The sequence below is a fragment of the Bubalus kerabau genome, chromosome 17 (assembly GCF_029407905.1).
Source record: "Bubalus kerabau isolate K-KA32 ecotype Philippines breed swamp buffalo chromosome 17, PCC_UOA_SB_1v2, whole genome shotgun sequence".
In the NCBI taxonomy this organism is placed as follows: domain Eukaryota; kingdom Metazoa; phylum Chordata; class Mammalia; order Artiodactyla; family Bovidae; genus Bubalus; species Bubalus kerabau.
The window spans coordinates 50,797,115-50,816,735 of NC_073640.1; the positions used below are offsets into that span (position 1 = coordinate 50,797,115).

Sequence of the window (19,621 nt, forward strand, 5' to 3'; positions counted from 1 at the left end):
GGATGTGACTTAAACCCACTTACAATAAACAGAAGATGAGAAGACATAGAAAAAGGCCATTATGAGGAAAGAGGCAGAGACTGAAGTTAAGCAGCAACAACCTAAGAACACCTGAAGTATTCCTGATTTTTGCCTTGTGTTTTGGGAATGCCTTGATTTTTCTTGGCTTTTTACATACTTTGTAGTTTTTTGATGCTGTTGAAAGCCATTTGTTTAGGACAGTAGTATGCAGGAAAAGGTTAACATAGCAGAGTTGAGAAAACTTATCCTTTAAAGGCCTGATTGAAGTTTGGCTCTTGATTTACAGCTAGAACTTAAGATTTTGAGAAGATTACCATTATCCTAATTGATAAGAATGGCTCAGTATGTCTACAATGTTTGTTCAAACAATATAGTTTATGCTAAATACTTGCTTTCCTTCTGAGAGTCTGAAATTCTGGTATGTGCCAGGCAGAGCCTGCCTATACAGCCAGGCCCCAATGAAAATACTAGATACTGAGTTTCTAACGAGCTCCCCTGGTTGTTACCATTTCACATGTACTGTCACAACTCGTTCCTGGGGAATGAATGGCCTTTGTGACTCCACTGGGAAAGGATCCTTGGAAACATGGGGCTGGTTTTTCCTGGTTTGCCCAGTGCACCTTTTCTTTTTGCTGATTTTGCTTTGTATTGTTTTGCTGGAGTTCTCCCAGTGAATCCTTGAACCTTGGAGGGAGGGTTAATCTTGGAGTCTGGCAACGCCATAGAAACTGAGGAAAATAATTTTTATACCTGAATTGGCATATATTTCCTTCTGTAAAGCCTTTAGTGTGGAGTTTTGAGTTAATCTGGTTAGGAGTTTTAACAACTAAGCAAATTCATACAATTTCATTGTATTTATGTAAATTTCAAAGATAGATAAGTGACAAATCAAGGTATTATTATATTAACAAGACAGTGGTCAGTTGGTGTCTTGGGGTCAGAAATGATCACAGGGGGTGGGCATTTCTCCTTGATGTACCAACAAGGTTACCAACATACCAAGATTCTCCACTTGTATGACGTTACCCTGAACTTACACATTCTATGTACTTTTCTTCAGGTATTTTCGATTTCACAATTAAAATATTTAAAGATTACCTGATGATTTTGAAAATATTGAAAGAATTACTCCTCCATCAGAAAGTTTAGACATACATCTAAATGATAAGCACAGTTCAAGAGGGAGGGGACACATGCATACTTACGGCTGATTCATGTTGTACAGCACAAACCAACAACATTGTGAAGGAATTAACCTCAAATTAAAAATTAAAAAAATTATAATCTCATAAAAAAGGATGCAAGTGAAAAACAGCTGGCAAGTATTATTTTCAGCAAAAATAATAGCTCAGACATGAATAATATTTACAAAATACTAATGTAACCATGAAAATTAATTTAAACCACTTTAAGTGTAATTGGAACAAGGTTAAGTGTTTGCTGTTGTAAAGGATACTGGAGGAGGTGCTCCCATGTCTTCTCAGACAGGGGACACTCCTCCCCCCTCGCCCCAGTTCAATTCAGTTCAGTCACTCAGTTGTGTCCGACTATTTGCGACCCCATGAATTGCAGCATGCCAGGCCTCCCTGTCTGTCCATCACCAACTCCTGGAGTTCACCCAAACTCATGTGCATCGAGTCAGTGATGCCATCCAGCCATCTCATCCTCTGTCGTCCCCTTCTCCTCCTGCCCCCAATCCCCCCCAACATCAGGGTCTTTTCCAATGAGTCAACTCTTCTCATGAGGTGGCCAAAGTATTGGCATTTCAGCCTCAGCATCAGTCCTTCCAATGAACACCCAGGACTGGTCTCCTTTAGGATGGACTGGTTGGATCTCCTTGCAGTCCAAGGGCCTCTCAAGAGTCTTCTCCAACACTACAGTTCAAAAGCATCAATTCTTTGGTGTTCAGCTTTCTTCACAGTCCAACTCTCACATCCATACATGACCACTTGAAAAACCATAGCCTTGACTAGACGAACCTTTGTTGGCAAAGTAATATCTCTGCTTTTTAATATGCTATCTAGGTTGGTCATAACTTTCCTTCCAAGGAGTAAGAGTTTTTTAATTTCATGGCTGCAATCACCATCTGCAGTGATTTTGGAGCCCCCCAAAATAAAGTCAGCCACTGTTTCTACTGTTTCCCCATCTATTTCCCATGAAGTGATGGGACCAGATGCCATGATCTTAGTTTTCTGAATGTTGAGCTTTAAGCCAACTTTTTCACTCTCCTCTTTCACTTTCATCAAGAGGCTTTTTAGTTCCTCTTCACTTTCTGCCATAAGGGTGGTGTCATCTGCATATCTGAGGTTATTGATATTTCTGCTGGCAATCTTGATTCCAGCTTGTGCTTCATCCAGCCCAGGGTTTCTCATGATGTACTCTGCATAGAAGTTAAATAAGTAGGGTGGCAATATACAGCCTTGACGTACTCCTTTTCCTATTTGGAACCAGTCTGTTGTTCCATGTCTAGTTCTAACTGTTGCTTCCTGACCTGCATATAGGTTTCTCAAGAAGCAGATCAGGTGGTCTGGTATTCCCATCTCTTGAAGAATTTTCCAGTTTATTGTGATTCACACAGTCAAAGGCTTTGGCATAGTCAATAAAGAAGAAATAGATGTTTTTCTGGAACTCTCTTGCTTTTTCCATGATCCAGCAGATGTTGGCAATTTGATCTCTGGTTCCTCTGCCTTTTCTAAAACCAGCTTGAACATCTGGAAGTTCACAGTTCACAAACTGCTGAAGCCTGGCTTGGAGAGTTTTGAGCATTACTTTACTAGCGTGTGAGATGAGTGCAATTGTGTGGTAGTTTGAGCACTCTCTGCCATTGCCTTCCCTGGTGGCTCAGACAGTAAAGCGCATTCCTACAATGTGGGCGACCCGGGTTCAATCCCTGGGTTGGGAAGATCTCCTGGAGAAGGAAATGGTAACCCACTCCAGTATTCTTGCCTGGAAAATCCCGTGGACTGAGAAGCCTGGTATGCTACAGGCCATAGGGTCACAAGAGTTGGACATGACTGAGCAACTTCACTTTCACTTTTCTTTGGGATTGGAATGAAAACTGACCTTTTCCAGTGGTGCCCCATAAATCCTCCCCTTCATCCAACCCTCAAGCCAGGGATTGTGGGATAAGAAGTGTCCTCCCATCCAGGCCGAGACTCAGGACCTTTCTGCCAACCGATGTGTCAGATGCCCAGGAGGCGAGCTTGTGATGAGAATTATACCCTCCTTCCAAACGTATTTCCACAGCTCTGGACTACATTTCCCAGGGGGCATCGCGTTCACGGCTACTTTCTGTCGAAAGATCGCTTGGGCTTGTCCTAGTTCCCACAGAGGGGTACCAGTTTGTGGAGGAAGAGCTGCGTGGAGTCCTAAGTTGAAACTTGGGTTCTAGACGCGGCCTGGAACTGGTTGACGCTTTGCCACAGATATGAGGCAATGTGAGGCCGATGGTCTCTGCCGAGCAAAGGGATAAGGTCCAAGACCAAGGTCTGTGATTTGAGACCTCTGGGCTTTTAAAAGTTTGTCCAGGCTCCGGACTACATTTCCCAGTGTCCACCATACCGGAGGCAACATTCTGTCCGCACACTCGCCGGTTCAGGACCATAGGAGGGATAGCCCGCGAGTCTCTGAGGAATATCCACAGCTTGAGGGAACCTTAAAGTCGGGTGAGTCTAAGACCTGGGAGCGGAGTGAACCCTGAGAGGCCCAGGCCGCGGGGGAGGGCAGTGAGGGGCTAAAGTTTTCAGAGTTTGAGGCTTTACCAGCAATGGGATGTGGGAGGGACGATGGTGGGAAGTTGCGTGTGTGTATCCGTGCGCGCGAGGGATCCTGGCAGCGAACCTTGGGTGCTTGTGTGAAATTGGTGCAGGAGCAAGGTATGGGTACCGTGGAGGGATGTGTGTGTATAGTGCCATGGGGACGAGAGCTGTATGTGATTGTAATGGACCTTTTAGATGTGATTGTGCACATGTATGATTGTGACTGTATCACCAAGTCGTGAACGTGTGTGTAAAGGTGGTAAATGTGGCAGCAGCTGTGGGGCCAGAGACAAGGAATTCAGCATTGCGTTTAGTCACCTTCACAGTCTTTCGTGAAGGTGTGGGGAGTAGTTTCTGTGGGGGCTGCTTGGATTGGAGTAGGATACGGTAAAATGAGGCGAGAGGAATGGGAGACTGTAGACCACGTATTCGAAGAGTTTTTCTGTAAATATGAGTAAAGAAATGGAACAGCTGCTGAGGAGGGAGAAATAACAACCTATCAGTATGGTAGGGGGAATGAGCCATGAGAGAAGGAAAAGTGGTTGTACTGGTAAAGGAGTAAGCCAGGCTCATCTGTAGGTGTTCTGAAATTGCAAGAATAAAAGAAGGGTAGTAGCCTATGGGCTCCCCTGGGTAGCTCAGTGGTAAACAATCCTCTTGCCAATGCAAGAGACACGAGTTGGATCCCTGGGTTGGGAAGATCCCCTGGAGAAGAAAATGGTAACCCACTTCAGTATTCTAGCCTGAAAAATCCCGTGGACAGAAGAGCCTGGCGGGCTGCAGGCCCTGGGGTGGCAAAAGAGTCCACTGAACAACAAATCACAATTAGCAACTGAACAAATAGCATTGTACAGGGTAAGCCATGAGCTCAAGTTTTGAAAAAACAAAGGGAAAGAAATACCCTGTACTTGGTAGATGTCAACAACAGTATGGCTGTTATGGGAGTTATGTATGGTCTCTTGGCATGAAATTCAAAGGTAGAGCGTTTGTGGAGGAGAAAGTCTGAAAGTAATAAGAGCAAGGAGAACACCTGCCCCACTTCAGGTCCCAGTGGCAAGAGGCTGTTGGGGGTGGAAAACATTGAGAGGGCTACAGGAGTCCTCTGGAGAAAGCCATGTTTCTCTTAGACCCAGAAAGGTGAAAGGATTGTTCAGGGAAGTGGTTGAAGATAAAAGAGGGGTTTGTTACTCTGAATTCCAGAGGGCATACTGGAAAGTCTCAGGAATTGAGGGATGAGAAAATGGGACGTCCAACTGATGGGGAATATAATATCTGTAAAGAGAGATCACCAAGGAGCCTAGGGCTTATTACAATATGATGGGCATAAACATGGGTACAGGGAATACTGATGCTTATTCTGATTGGATTCACAGCTGTGTTGGAGAGGTAGTATTGGGGTAGAATGAGGTGGACTTTTGAGTATTCCCTTGAAAAGAGGAAAGTCAAGGATGGAACATTTAAGAATGGTTGGAGTAGGCAGAATAATGTCCCTGCAAAGATGTCCCTGTAATGTCCCTGTCCAGACCCTGGGCACCTATGAATATGTTAATTACAAGGCAAAAGGAACTTTGCAAGTGGGATTAAATTAAGGATTTTGAAGTGGGGAGATTATCCTAGACTATCCCTTTGGGCCCAAACTAATCACTTGGATCCTTAAAGTCAGTGGACTTTTTCCAGCTGAATTTAGAGTTGCAGGGAGATGTGATCACAGAAGAATGCTTAGAGAGATACAAAGTTGCTGGTTAGATCAAGGAAGTTAGCCTCAAGCCCAGGAGTGTTGGTGGCCTCTGCTGCTGCTGCTGCTAAGTCGCTTCAGTCATGTCCGACTGTGCGACCCCATAGACGGCAGCCCACCAGGCTCCCCCGTCCCTGGGATTCTCCAGGAACGGGGGAGTGGGTTGCATTTGGACACTGGAGTGGGTTGCCATTTCCTTCTCCAATGCATGAAAGTGAAAAGTGAAAGTGAAGTCACTCAGTCATGTCCGACTCCTAGCGACCCCATGGACTGCAGCCCACCAGGCCCCTCTGTCCATGGAATTTACCAGGCAAGAGTACTGGAGTGGGGTGCCATTGCCTTCTGGAACTGGAAAACCTAAGGAAATTAATTCTCCCCTAGAGCCTACAGAAAGGAACACAGCCTTGCCAACACCTTGCTCTTTTTACTTAGCCGAGTGAGAACCATGGCAGACTTCTATCTAACTGTAGGGTGATTAAGTTTGATTGTTTTAAGCCGCTGCATTTATGATTGTTTGTTACTCAGTAGTAGAAAACTAAAGTGAATGGCAACCCACTCCAGTGCTCTTGCCTGGAGAATCCCAGGGACGGTGGAGCCTGGTGGGCTCCCGTCTATGCGGTCGCACAGAGTCGGACACGACTGAAGCGACTTAGCAGCAGCAGCAGCAGCAGCAGTAGAAAACTAATATAGTGGTATAGTTTCTTAGACTCAGCGTCATGGAAGGGTTTGAGCCATGTGTCAAGAGAGGAACTCAACTCTTATTGATAAAATTTAGGACTTTAGGTAAAGCACATAGGCCCACTCTTGTAATGTACTGTTTTGCTGCATTATGATATTGAAATTTAATGAATTTGTCTTTGTGATCTAATATATGATCAGTCTGTAGGTATTTGTTTTGCACTTGATTTATCTTAAATTGAGAAAAATATATTAAAATTAATTTTAATATGAATTATCAATGAAATTAATTATCAGTGAAATTTTATCTTGCATCAACCTGTAACTTCTGCTTTATGAAAGTTCCACTATTAGTTGATATATATTCATAATTATTATATGTTTATTGTGAATTGTAAACTTTAATATTTTAGCATCCTCGAGATCATAGCCCTTGGTTATTTTGTTTGTTTGCATTTGCCTTGTATATATTTCATCATAATTTATAAAGTAAATCTTTTATTGAAGTTTATCATATATATAGACAAGTGTATACACAGTGATGCAAACAACCAATAAAACCAAAATGGTACGCCTTGAATCACCACAAAGGGAACACCCATGTAATAAGCATGCAGATCAAGAAATAAACCATTGCCGGCATTCCAGAAGCCCCTGTTGTGCTCCTGTTCAGTCAGTAGATTCCCGAAAGTAACCACCATACATCAGTTTTGTCTGTTTTTGAACATATATATACATGGAGTCATACAGTATAGAGCCTTTTGTGTTGACTTCTTTGTTCAACATTATGTTTGTGAGATTCATTCATATTGTTTCATGTAAATTTAGCTTACTGTTTGCCTTGCTAAATGCACTGGTATTCCAGTGCATGAATATACCAACTATATTTGTCCATTCAACAGTTGTTATACAGTTGGTTGACATTTGGCCTGTTTCCAGATTTGGACTTTCATGAATAATGATGCTAGAAGCATTCTTCCACTTGTCATTCTCTGTTCATATGTATTTGTTTCTTAGGTCTATTTCTAGAGAAACTTGCTGGATCATAGGGTACGTGAATCTGCTTAAGCAGATACAGTCCGTTTTCCAAAATGCACAAAATCAGTACTCCAATCAACAGTTTATGCAAGTTTCAGTTGCTTCACTCTCTCATTAACACGTGGTATTGTCAGACTGTAAAATTTTTGCCAATATGGTGGATATATATGCAGAGTGGTATTGCGTTGTGGTTTTCTTAACTTATGACTCATGAAGTTGAGTGCTTTTGTTTTAATGTCTCTTGACCATATCCTTCCCAAAGGATATCTTCGTTTGGCAAATGCCTGTTTAAGTCCTTTGGCCTTCCTTTGTGGAGTGTCTGTTCAAGTTTTGGGGAACTTGTCTGCCTTTTTACTGTTAATTCTTTTTTTTTTTTTAATAGGTAATTTATATATTTTTATTGTTATTTTTTTTTATTTTATTTTATTTTTAAACTTTACAAAATTGTATTAGTTATGCCAAATATCATAATGAATCCTAGGAGCTCTTTATTTGGGGTTCTGTAGTTCAGATATGAATCCTCATCAGCTGTGTGTATTGCAAATAATATCTCCCAGTCCATTTTCACTCCTTTTCTGAGAAATTACTTTTTAAAATATAGTCTGAAAAATATATAATCTGAATTATTTTTTCCCTTTGTGGTTTGTGCTCTCTGTACCATGTTAAGAAATCTTAATTCTCTCCTTTGATTTGTATTCCATCTCTAGAGGCTCTGCTTAGTTGCAAGTTGGATCACTTCTCTTTTTTTTAATTAATTTGATTAAAGTGTAGATGATTTCCAGTGCTGTGTTAATTTCTGTTGTACAGCAAAGTGACTCAGTTATACATATATTCTTTTTTACATTCTTTCCCATCATGGCATATCATCGGATATTGAATATAGTTCCCTCTGCTATGCAGTAGGTCCTTGTTCATCCATCCTATATATATAATAGTTTACATCTGCTAATCCCAAACTCCCAATTCTCTCCTACCCTCCCCCACACACACCCCCCGCCCCCACCTTGGCAACTACAAGTCTATTCTTTATGTCTGTGAGTCTGTTTCTATTTTGTTAGATACATTCTTTTGTGTCATATTTTAGATTCCACATATACGTGATACCACATAGTATTTGTCTTTCTATTTCTGACTTACTTCACTTAGTATGATAATGTCTAGGTCCATCCATGTCTTTGCAAATGGCATTTTTTCATTCTTGAAATGGCTGGGTAGTATTCCATTGTATATATATATGTACCACATCTTCTTTATCTATTCATCTGTTGATGGACACTTGCATTTTTTCCCATGTCTTGGCAATTGTAAATAGTGCAGCTATGAATGGGGGGCAGGGATATGTATCTTTTCAAATTATAATTCTGTTTGGATATATGCCCTGGATTGGGATTGCAGGATCATATGGCAACTCTATTTTTAGTTCTTTGAGGAATTTCCATTCTGTTTTCCATAGTGGCTGCACCAGTTTACATTCCCACCAAGAGTGTAAAAGGGACTTTCTTTCTCCACACCCTCTCCAGGATTTATTATTTGTGGCTATTCCAACTAGGGGGCTTCCCAGGTGGCTCAGTGGTAAAGAATCTGCCTGCCAGTGCAGGAGACACTGGAGACGTAAGTTCAATCCCAGCATCAGGAAGATGCCCTGAAGAAGGAAATGGCAAGCCACTCTAATGTTCTTGCTTGGAAAATCCCAAGGACAGGGGAGCCTGGTGGGCTATAGTCCATGGGGTCACAAAGAGTCCGAAGCGACAGAGCATGTGCACGTGCATCCTGGCAGATGTGAGGTGATACCTCATTATAGTTTTGATTTGCATCTCTAATTAATTAGTGATGATGAGCATCTATTCATGTGCCTGTGTCTTCTTTGAAGAAATGTCATTTAGATCATCTGCCCATTTTTCGATTGGATTGGTTTTCTTTGTTGTTGTTATTGAATTGTATGAACTGTTTGTATATTTTGGAAATTAAGCCTTTGTTGGTTGCATCATTTGCAAATACTTTCTCCCAGTCTGTAGGTTGTCTTTTTGTTTTGTTTATGGTTTCCTTGCTGTGCAAAAACATATAAGTTTGATTAGGTCTCATTTGTTTATTTTTGCTTTTGTTTCTATTGTCTTGGGGGACTGACCTAAGAAAACATTGGAATGCTTTATGTCAGAGCATGTTTTGCCTATGTTCTCTTCTAGGAGTTTTATGTTGTCTTGTCTTATATTTAAGTCTTTAAGCCATTTTCGATTTATTTTGTGTGTGGTGTAGGGGTGTGTTCTAACTGCGTTGATTTACATGTGGCTCTGCAAGTTGAACCACTCTGACTTTTATTTTTTTCTTTCTATAGTTGTTTCTGTTTCATTTTGTTCCATTTGCTAATGTTTCTATCTCTTGTTCCATGCTGCACTTTCTGTAGTGTTTGTCATACCTTTTGCTCTTTGTAGTTTATTTTTCAAGTCTGAAGTGGTTTTGCCTAATATTCTCTTTCATTCTTGAATTCTACTAGCTTTCATATGTGGTCTGCCTATCACTTCCTCCTCTTTCCTGAAACCATTGTACCATTAGTGCATGTAGTCTTGCTTCTGAGCTGTGATTGTACCATAAATTCTTAAAATTCATATTGAAATGTTGGGTAATAATTTTAATCTTCTCTGAAATTTTTAGTGAGTTTTCTTTATACATAGGGAATTGGAGCACTCTTCAAACTTTTATCTAACTATGTTTTTGGACACAGTGTTTCTAATTTTGTTTTTGGAATGTGATTTTTTTTTTTTTTTTGGTATATTTGTCACTGGCACTTTCCTATGAAAAGATGAATGGGGCAGAGGTTCTGCTCAAGAGTTCCTTCCTCTGTTTCTGCAGTAGGAGATAGTTTCTTTAAAAGCTAGCCCCTCTGAATAGTCAGGCCTTCTTTGCTGTTTACGACCTAACCTGGTTCAGGAAGATTCCTAGTATCAGGAAGATTCCTACTATCAGACACAACAGTGTCTTCTTTGCTGAAATTAAAAAATATCATCAAGCTCCCAGTTCAGTGAAGCTAGCATTACCCTGATTCCAAAACCAAGCAAAGCCTATCTCGTATAAATATGATACAAAAATCCTCAACAAAATACTAATAAACCAAATTCAGCAATGTATAAAATGAATTATACAACATGATTGAGTGGAATATATCCCATATATGCAAGGTTATCTGAACATCCAAAAATAAATTAATGTAACAGCTGAAGGACACAGGATTTCTTTTTGAGGTGATGAAAATATTCTGAAATTGACTTGCGGTGGTTGCACATATGTTAATTTGCTAAAAAAAAAAAAAACAAAAAACAAAACACTGAACTGCTTACTTTAAATGTGTTAATTGTAGGGTATATGGATTTTATATCAGTTAAGTGGGCAACCCACTCCAGTACTCTAGCCTGGAAAATCCCATGGACGGAAGAGCCTGGTAGGCTGCAGTCCATGGGGTTGTGAAGAGTCAGACAGGACTGAGCGACTTCACTTTCACTTTTCATTTTCGTGCACTGGAGAAGGAAATGGCAACCCACTCCAGTGTTCTTGCTTGGAGAATCCCAGGGACAGGGGAGCCTGGTGGGCTGCCGTCTCTGGGGTTGCACAGAGTCGGACATGACTGAAGCGACTTAGCAGCAGCAGCAGCAGCAAGCTGCTTAAAAAATAAAAGAATACAGCCTATGTATTTTGAATTTTTCCACCTTGAATCCCTGTGTCATCTCCATGCCTCTTTTTACTACCTGCACCATCAGTCACCTCCTTTTCATAGCATTTCTGCTTACAGAAACTCTAATTCAGTGTGGTCTACTCCTCATAAGAATGAATATTTCTTAAGTCTTCTTTGAGAAAATGTCTCTTTAGATCTTCTACCCATTTTTTGACTGGGTTTTTGTTATTGAGCTGTTTATATATTTTGGAGATCAATCCCATGTTGATTGCATTGTTTGCAAATATTTTTTCCCATTCTGTAGGTTGTCTTTTCATTTTATTTATTATTGCCCTTAGTTTTGTCATGAGAGTGCTTTAGATGAAAAAGAGTCAGTAAGTTTTATATACTTTGGTTGGACATGGGGGAGATAAAAGGCCACTGTCCTACAGGGATACACAGGAAGGCCCTGGGCAAACCTCCCAGATTGGAAAATTCCCCCTGGGGGATGTCTAACTTGGGGTCCTTTTTGTTAAAGGGGCTATTCAGAGCAAGTCAGAATGTCCTTATCTCATATTCTGAATATTCTGATCCTTGTCATGATTTATCATAACTGATTGGACTGAAACTTCATCCTGATATAGTTTAGTGTCTTGGGTTTTGGATAGGGCCAGAATTTCTGCAGATTCCCTCTGACCTTCCTTCAGGGAATAAAATGGTATTCTTAGTCCATTTGAAAGCTCTGAGGAAAGCCTGACCTCTTAGGATTCCTTCCCTCTAGCTCCACTTTTTCAAAACTGCTTCAACTACATGAGAAATCCAGAAGACTGAGTGACTCTTGGAATTTTAAGTTATGGCCCATGTGAGTTGGAATTGCTTCTCTCCAAAAATATAATTATTTATAGTAATAATATAGAGTTTCCCTGCTAGCTCAGATGGTAAAGAATCTGCCTGCAATGCAGGAGACCTAGGTTCGATCCCTGGGTCAGGAAGATCCCCTGGAGATGGGAATAGCTACCCACTCCAGTATCCTTGCCTGGAGACTTCCACAGACAGAGGAGCCTGGCAAACTAAAGTCCACGGGGTCAGACACGACTGACGTGACTTAGCACGCACGCACAATTATAATAAGATAACCATTTATACTACATCATGCGAATATTTTTATTCCTTATCCTTAAACTGCTTACCTGACTCACTATTCAACATGGTAAGTGATATTTGTGAAACAGTTTAGTGCCTTCTCTGTATGTCCCTCTTCTCTCCAACATGGCATTCAGTACCTCTTGTATCCTAATATTTTGACAGAGCACTGAGGGAGGAGAAATATATTCCCTTAAAGGAAATAGTAGAGACTTTTAAAGATCAAACTGTGGCTCCTGAGTCATTCTGCTGTGTACCTGAAACTATCACAGCATTGTTAATTGACTGTACTCCAGTGTAAAATAAAATGTTAAAAGACAACAACTGTGGTTCATCAAAGTGGGATTGAGTGACTACCAAGGACACACTATATGAAAGCGTTTATTTACCCTGTATGATGGGGTGTTTCATTTAGGAAAGATAGAGTCAGTGTTAGTTGGTATTCATTTTAGTAGTGGCACTTTGTCATGCTTTTAGATAGAGGATATATAAGAAGAGGTTGAGTTCAGAGAGATGTGGGATCTTGCCAAGAAGCCAATGAGAGATTAATATCATTAAGAAGAAGAAGTGAAGATAGTCAGCTACTTAGCTGATAGCCTAGAGATTTTATACATGCTCCACAGAAAATGGAATTCAGTTAGGGAGTATAATCTCTTAAGAATCCTTTCAAATTCAACTAATAGAAAATTCAAATAAAAGAAGGTGAAAGAAAAAACAACACTTCTCTCATACAATAAATCTGAAGCTAATTATTCCAGGCTGGTGTAGCCTCTTGGTGGTATCAACAACAAGAACTCATATGATACCTGTTTTTCTGGGCTACCATCCAGTTGTCTTGCTGTTTGTTACAGGAAGGTCAGAACATTGTTGTAACTGACAACAGGAGATTTTAAGCGCATATAGGCACTTGGCTTCAAGGACACTAATTTCCCTTTGTTTCCCCCTCTACCCTAGAGGCAGCCAACTCCAGTTTTTGCTGAATGTGTATACCTCTTCCTGCAGTGCCCTTTTCCATCTTTTCCCTGCCTATCTAAAAGATTTACTTCACCATTGATGTTTGGGTTTGTCATTTCAGCAGCTGATGATGTTCAGGGATGTAGCTGTAGACTTCTCTCAAGAAGAATGCGAGTGCCTGGACTTAGAACAGAGACATCTGTACAGAGATGTGATGCTGGAGAACTACAGCAACCTGGTCTCGTTGGGTAAGCTTCAGAATTTCACCCCAGAAATCCCTGATTTCTACATTGTGAATTTTTGGATTGTCTTTCGAGTATCTCAGGGGAGATATTTCTGGGGAAATGGTGTGTGCTTTGTACATTTCGCAGTAAGTCATCATCTTTGGGAACCTCCATCTTCCCCATCCTTTATGCCTTTTTCTTGCCCATCCTAGTAACTAAGGGACTTAGGAAACCCTTACCAGGTGGTAATTTCCTATTTCTTATTTTTTGACCAGGACTTTGCATTTATCAGCCAGAAGTATTCTCTTTATTGGAGAAGGGAAGAGAGCCCTGGATGGCTTTGAAGGATGAGACTTGCCCAGGTGAGTGAGGACTGAACAAGGAGGCCATCACTGCAGATAACAGCCCAGATGTTTAGTGAGGCAGCAACATCTCTATAATATTGGTCTAGAGTTTCCTTCTCAGAGGCCAAAAGCCTGTGGATAAAGGCCTGAAACCTAGAAATAAAAGTAACCTTTTCCATGTGAAGTTCTAAATGAATCTTCTCTTCACCTCCAAATACCACTCCATTTCAGTGCTCTCATTTTTCCTTCATGTTACAGAAAGGTAGGTGCCATTGTTTTTCTCCAGTGGTCAATGGTTTAGGGTCAGTTTCTTCCCATTTCTCTGCCCTCCCCTCATTTAGATATTTGTAAATTTCTTCACTCACTAAAAAAAAAATTTTTGACTCTATTTTTCATTTTACCTGTTACCTCTTGAATTTCTCTTATTTTGCATAGTTTTTGCTTACTGCTACATTTCCTTCATTAATCTTTCTTTTAAGCAACACTTGTTAATTTTTCTAATTTCATTTTAGGTTAAGAAGGGTTAACAAAGAATCTGTAATCAATTAAGAAATGTGGTATTCTTTTCTGTGACTGGAACAATTTCATTAACTTCTGCAAAGCAGTCTCTATATTAAGGCCTCATAGGCTGCTTTGTTATGATTTCTGGTTACAGTGAAGAGGAAATGGCAAGAGAGAGGTTAGGGCTAATGAAAGACAATAAGCAGAGAATACAGTGTCATAAAAAGCCAGTCCTGCCTGTCAAAAGGAAGCAAGAGGTATATTTGGCAAGAGGATGGTAATTGGTGAATTTTCTATTATAGGCAAGCATCAAATTGAAATAATTTACTCTTGAAGCTTCTTTTTTATTTGAAATATCAAGGAAGGAAATTTAATTCCTTATTGGAGTCATGTAGTGGCTCGGTTGGTAAAGAATCTGCCTGCAATGCAGAAGACCCAGGTTCAATCTGTGGGTCAGGAAGGTACCCTGGAGAAGGGAATAGCAGCCCACTCCAGTATTCTTGCCTGGAGAATTCCATGGACAGAGGAGCTGGTGGGCTACAGTCCATGGGGTCACAAAGAGTTGGACATGCCTGAGTGACTAACTCTTCTAAATTTCTGAACCTATATTGATGTGTTTCTTTAAATTTAATTAATTTATTTATTTTTGGCTGTGCTGAATCTTCATTGCTGCATGGCCTTTTCACTAGTTGCAGTGAGCAGGGTCTACTCTTCGTTTCAGTGCACAGGCTTCTCATTGCGGTGGCTTCTCTTATTGTGGGTCACAGGTTCTAGGGTGCAGGTTTCAGTAGTTGTGGCTTGTGGGCTAATAGTTGTGATGCCCGGGCTCTACAGCACAGGCTCAGTAGTTGTGGTGCATGGACTTAGTTGCTCTGCAGCATGTGGGATCTTCCTGGATCAGGGATTGAACCTGTGTCTCCTGCATTGGCAGGCGGTTTCTTAACTGCTGGACCACCAAGGAAGCTTGAACGTAGTTATTTTTAAACTCTCTCTCATAACTCCAATATTTAGAATCCCTATAGATCTGTTTCTGCTCTCTGTTGTTTCTGTAGTTTCTGCATTCATGTAGTATGGTTATTTTAATTTTGTGCCACACTTATCTGCAAAATGTGAAACTAATGACTAGGTTATCTTCCTTTATAGAGAACTTTGTATGCTGCAAAGTTCTGAAACATTTTTGTTGTTACGTCAATCGATTGCCCTCCTTGGTCACTGGGATAATTTGAAACTGATCTGTAGTTCCTGTGTAGGTCTGCCTCTCTCTTACCCACATTCCTAGGTTATGATCCTTGAGTTATAAGTCAGCATGAGAGATGTTTAGGACACCCACTGTAGACCAACCCTAGATACCAATCTCTATTACTTTAGTCTTGAGAGATGTTGTATGTTCTATCAGTCTCTAAGTCAGTGACCCTGATGCTGGCAGAGATTGAAAGCAAAAGAAGAAGGGGGCAGCAGAGGATGAGATGGTTGGATAGCATCATCAACTTAATGGACATAAGTTTGAGCAAACTCCAGGAGATAGTGAAGGACAGAGGAGCCTGGATTGCTACAGTCCATGGGGTCTCAGGGAGTCGGACACAACTGAGTGACTAAGACATGGAATTGCAAAGAGTCCAATATGACTGTGATACTGAACAACAACAAAGCCAAATGCTAATACCAGTACAATTTCAATAATAGAAATTGGATAAGCCCTTCAGCATATTCACCTAGTAGTAGTTGTAGTATTTTCTTGCTTTGTTCTTCTAAAATATTTTACCAGTAAGTTTGATATCCTATGGAGGTTTGGTAAAGGTCATTAAGCATTTTATGCTTGAGGCATAAAATCAAATGGAAGAGCAGTGCTATAAACTCAGGAAATAAAAACACCTTGGTTGGGATCATCTGACAAAATATGACTTGGCTAAGCCCAGTGGAGAAAATGAGCAAGGCAAAGTATTTAAATGTGCAAAGACAAATGAGTAGGTAGGTGTGATTTTCCATTTCTCTGAACTAGCATAGATATGCTTTTGTTTGCTCTTACCTGTACAGAAAGTGATATAGAATCATGTGTACTCATTTCAGTAGAGATGAAAGGGATTAGACAATGAGGTATATTATCAGTAAGTTGTTATCACATCATCCCAATTGTGCTTCCTGGTTCCTGATTTTTTTGGTATTATCCTTTACTCCATCCTTTGGCTCCCTTTGCCCTTCTTTGACCTGTAGTATATATTTTTTTAACAGAATTATTTTTTTAGTGCCTAATGTGCTAAATGTTGATTATACCATACTGGGTAAAGTACTCTTATGTCTTTAAATCGATATCCCATGATTGGTGTAGTACCTGAACAATCTATTTTTATTGTTGAACTCCTCAGATGAATTTGATCTGAACAAAATTTGTATATCTAATCACTGCCTTGGCTTTTTTAGTTCTTTTAAATTTCTATTTATTTCTTTCCCTTTTTTCAAATTGTCCAAAATTTATGAATTTGTTAAGCCATTCACATTTCATATGCTGTATTTATTTTAGGATTTATTCCTATATCTACATTGAAAACCTTAATTCTTTCTGAACAGAAAAACAGTATGAATTTATCTTCTTATCTTTCAGACATGCAATCCAGGTGTCAGACCAAGAAGTTATCACCAAAAAATGGCATTTTTGACAGAGAAATACCTCAATGGGAAATAATGGAAATTTGTAAAAAAAAACATAGCCCTGAATGTTTATGCTTTAGAGGTGATTGGCAAAGCAAAGGTCAGTTTGAAAGACAACAGGAAAATCAGGAAGAATGTTTGAAGCAAGTTATACTCAATTGTAAAAAAAAGTCCCACTTTTAACCAGAACACAGCTTTTAATCTTCATCAGAGATTTAATACAAGAAAGAAACTGAATGAATTTAAAGAGTGTAGGAAAGCCTTTTGTTCTGACTCAGACTGTATTCAACATCAGTTAATTCACACTGGTGAAAAATTTTGTGAAGATAAGAAATGTGAGAAGACCTTTTATCTTGATTCAGAACTTACTCAATATCAGTTTATACTGCTAAGAAAACATATGACTGTAAAGAATGTGGGAAGGCTTTCAGTTTGTGTTCAAGTCTTACCAGTCATAGGCGAATTCATACTGGTGAAAAACCTTTTAAATGTAAAGAATGTGGGAAGACCTTTAGATTTCATTCACAGTTTAGTGTCCATAAGTGTATTCATACTGGTGAGAAATATTATGAATGTAAGAAATGTGGGAAGGCCTTTAGTTGTGGCTCAGACCTTACTAGACATCAGAGAATTCATACTGGTGAAAACCTCTATGAATGTAATGAATGTGGAAAGGCCTTTAGTCAGCAATCACATCTTACTAAACATCAGAGAATTCACTCTGGTGAAAAACCTTATGAATGTGAGGAGTATGGGAAAGCTATTGCTTTTGGCTCACACTTAATTCAACATCAGAGAATTCATACCAGTGAGAAATCTCATGAATGTAAAGAATGTGGAAAGGCCTTTATTCGTGGTTCAAATCTTGCTCAACATCAGAACATTCATGTTGGTAGGAAACCTTTGAATGTGAGAAATGTGGGAAAGCCTATATCTGGAGTTCACACCAGCAAATTCATACTGGTAGGAAGCCTCATGAATGTAAGCAATGTGGGAAGACTTTTATATGGGCCTCATACCTTGCTCAACATGAGAAAATTCATAACGGAAGGAAACCCTATGAATGTAGGGAATGTGGAAAGACCTTTCTTCATGGTTCAGAGTTTAATTGACATCAGAAAATTCATACCAGTGAGAGAAACTATGAATGTAAGGAATGTGGAAAGCCTTTTTTTGTGGTTTAGAACTTAATCGACATCAGAAAATCCATACTGGAAAGAGATCATATGAATGTGAAGAGTGTGGAAAAGCCTTTCTCTGGAGTTCACAACTTACATGACATCAGAGAATACATACTGGTGAGGAACCTTATGTATGTAAAGTCTGTGGGAAATCTTGGGTTCACAGCTAACATGACATAGCAAGATTCATAATGATGCAGAACCCTATAAATGTAAGGAAAGTGGCCAGATCTTTAGTCACCATTCATTTTTTGCTGAACAGAAAATTCACAATGATGAGAATCTCTATCAGTGGAAAAATTATGGGAACACCACTAGTCATGACTGTGACTTAGCTCAACACCAGAATATTTACACTTTTGAGAAATACTGTGATCATAAAGATTTTGAGATGGCATTTTCTCCAATGCAGGTGATTCTGGGGTCGGGAAGATCCTCTGGAGGAGGAAATGGCAACCTACTCCTGTATTCTTGCCTATATTCTTGCCTGGAGAATCCCATGTACAGAAAGCCTGATGGGCTAGAGTCCATGGGATTGCAAAGAGTTGGACACGACTAAGGCAACTTAGCACACACATTTAGTTATACATATCTATGCTACATAACTTAGGAGAAAACATTCAGTCTTTCTCCATTTATTATGAAGCGACTTAGCCGCAACAGCAGCCATGATTTTTCATAGATGCCCCTATTTGAAGAAGTTTTTTCTCTATTCTGAGTTTGTTAAGTGTTTTTATCATGAAAGGATAAAGCATATTGTTAAATATTTTTCTTGTGCCATGTGCTTTCTGTCCTTCATTCTATTACCATGATGTATTATATTGATTCATTTTTGCATGTTAAACCAACCTTACATTCCTGGCATAAATCACATTTGGTCATGGTGTATAAAATTTAAAAGTTACTGGATTCAGTTTGTTAGTATTTTGTTGAGGAATTTTGTGTTGTTTGCTATGGTAGGTGCTTTTGTTTTTTTTAAATGATTTATTTAGTTATTTTTGGCTGCACTGGGTCTTCCTTGCTGCATGTAGGCTTTCTCTAGTTGCAGAGAACAGGAGCTACTGTCTCGTTGAGGTGCACTGTGGTGGCTTATGTTGCGGAGAATGGGCTCTAGGTCAAGGGCTTAGCTGCTCCATGGATGGCATGTGGGTCTTCCCAGACTATGGGAAGCATAAGGACAACATGTTGTTCCTAATATAATGTCTATATATGTTAAGTTGGCTAATTATATTAATCTCACGCACAGAAACAACCCCATCTACATAAGGTACTCATTCAGGCACAATGACATCCAGCTCGCTCAGGGATCCTGCCCCTGACAGTTTTACCACCCAGTTCCAAACCCAACCGCTTGCTCCTGAAGAATCCATCGAGAACATGGACTCCTCTATGCGCCTGCTAGTTTAGCATTCCCTGCAGTCTCTGGAAGGGGCGGGTTGCAGAACCAATGAAAAAAAGCCAGAGTCTACGGACACTTCCTGTAGGGTCCCAGAGGGGAATTAGTCACAACTAAAGGAACATTTCATGCAAAGATGGGCTCGATAAAGGACAGAAATGGTATGGACCTAACAGAAGCAGAAGATATTAAGAAGAGATGGCAAGAATACACAGAAGAACTGTACAAAAAAGATCTTCATGACCCAGATAATCATGATGGTGTGATCACTGACCTAGAGCCAGACATCCTGGAATGTGATGTCAAGTGGGCCTTAGAAACCATCACTACAAACAAAGCTAGTGGAGGTGGTGGAATTC

At 40.0% G+C, this 19,621-nt stretch overlaps 1 protein-coding gene and 1 pseudogene across 1 annotated transcript in view; one reads left to right on the plus strand and one right to left on the minus strand.

Annotated features, from left to right (window-relative positions):
- LOC129631964 (zinc finger protein 345) overlaps positions 1–19,621 on the minus strand; it is a 76,569-nt gene that overhangs the window by 19,713 nt on the left and 37,235 nt on the right. The gene's annotated exons all lie outside the window — the stretch shown is intronic.
- On the plus strand, positions 13,095–18,633 carry LOC129631959 (zinc finger protein 790-like; annotated as a pseudogene).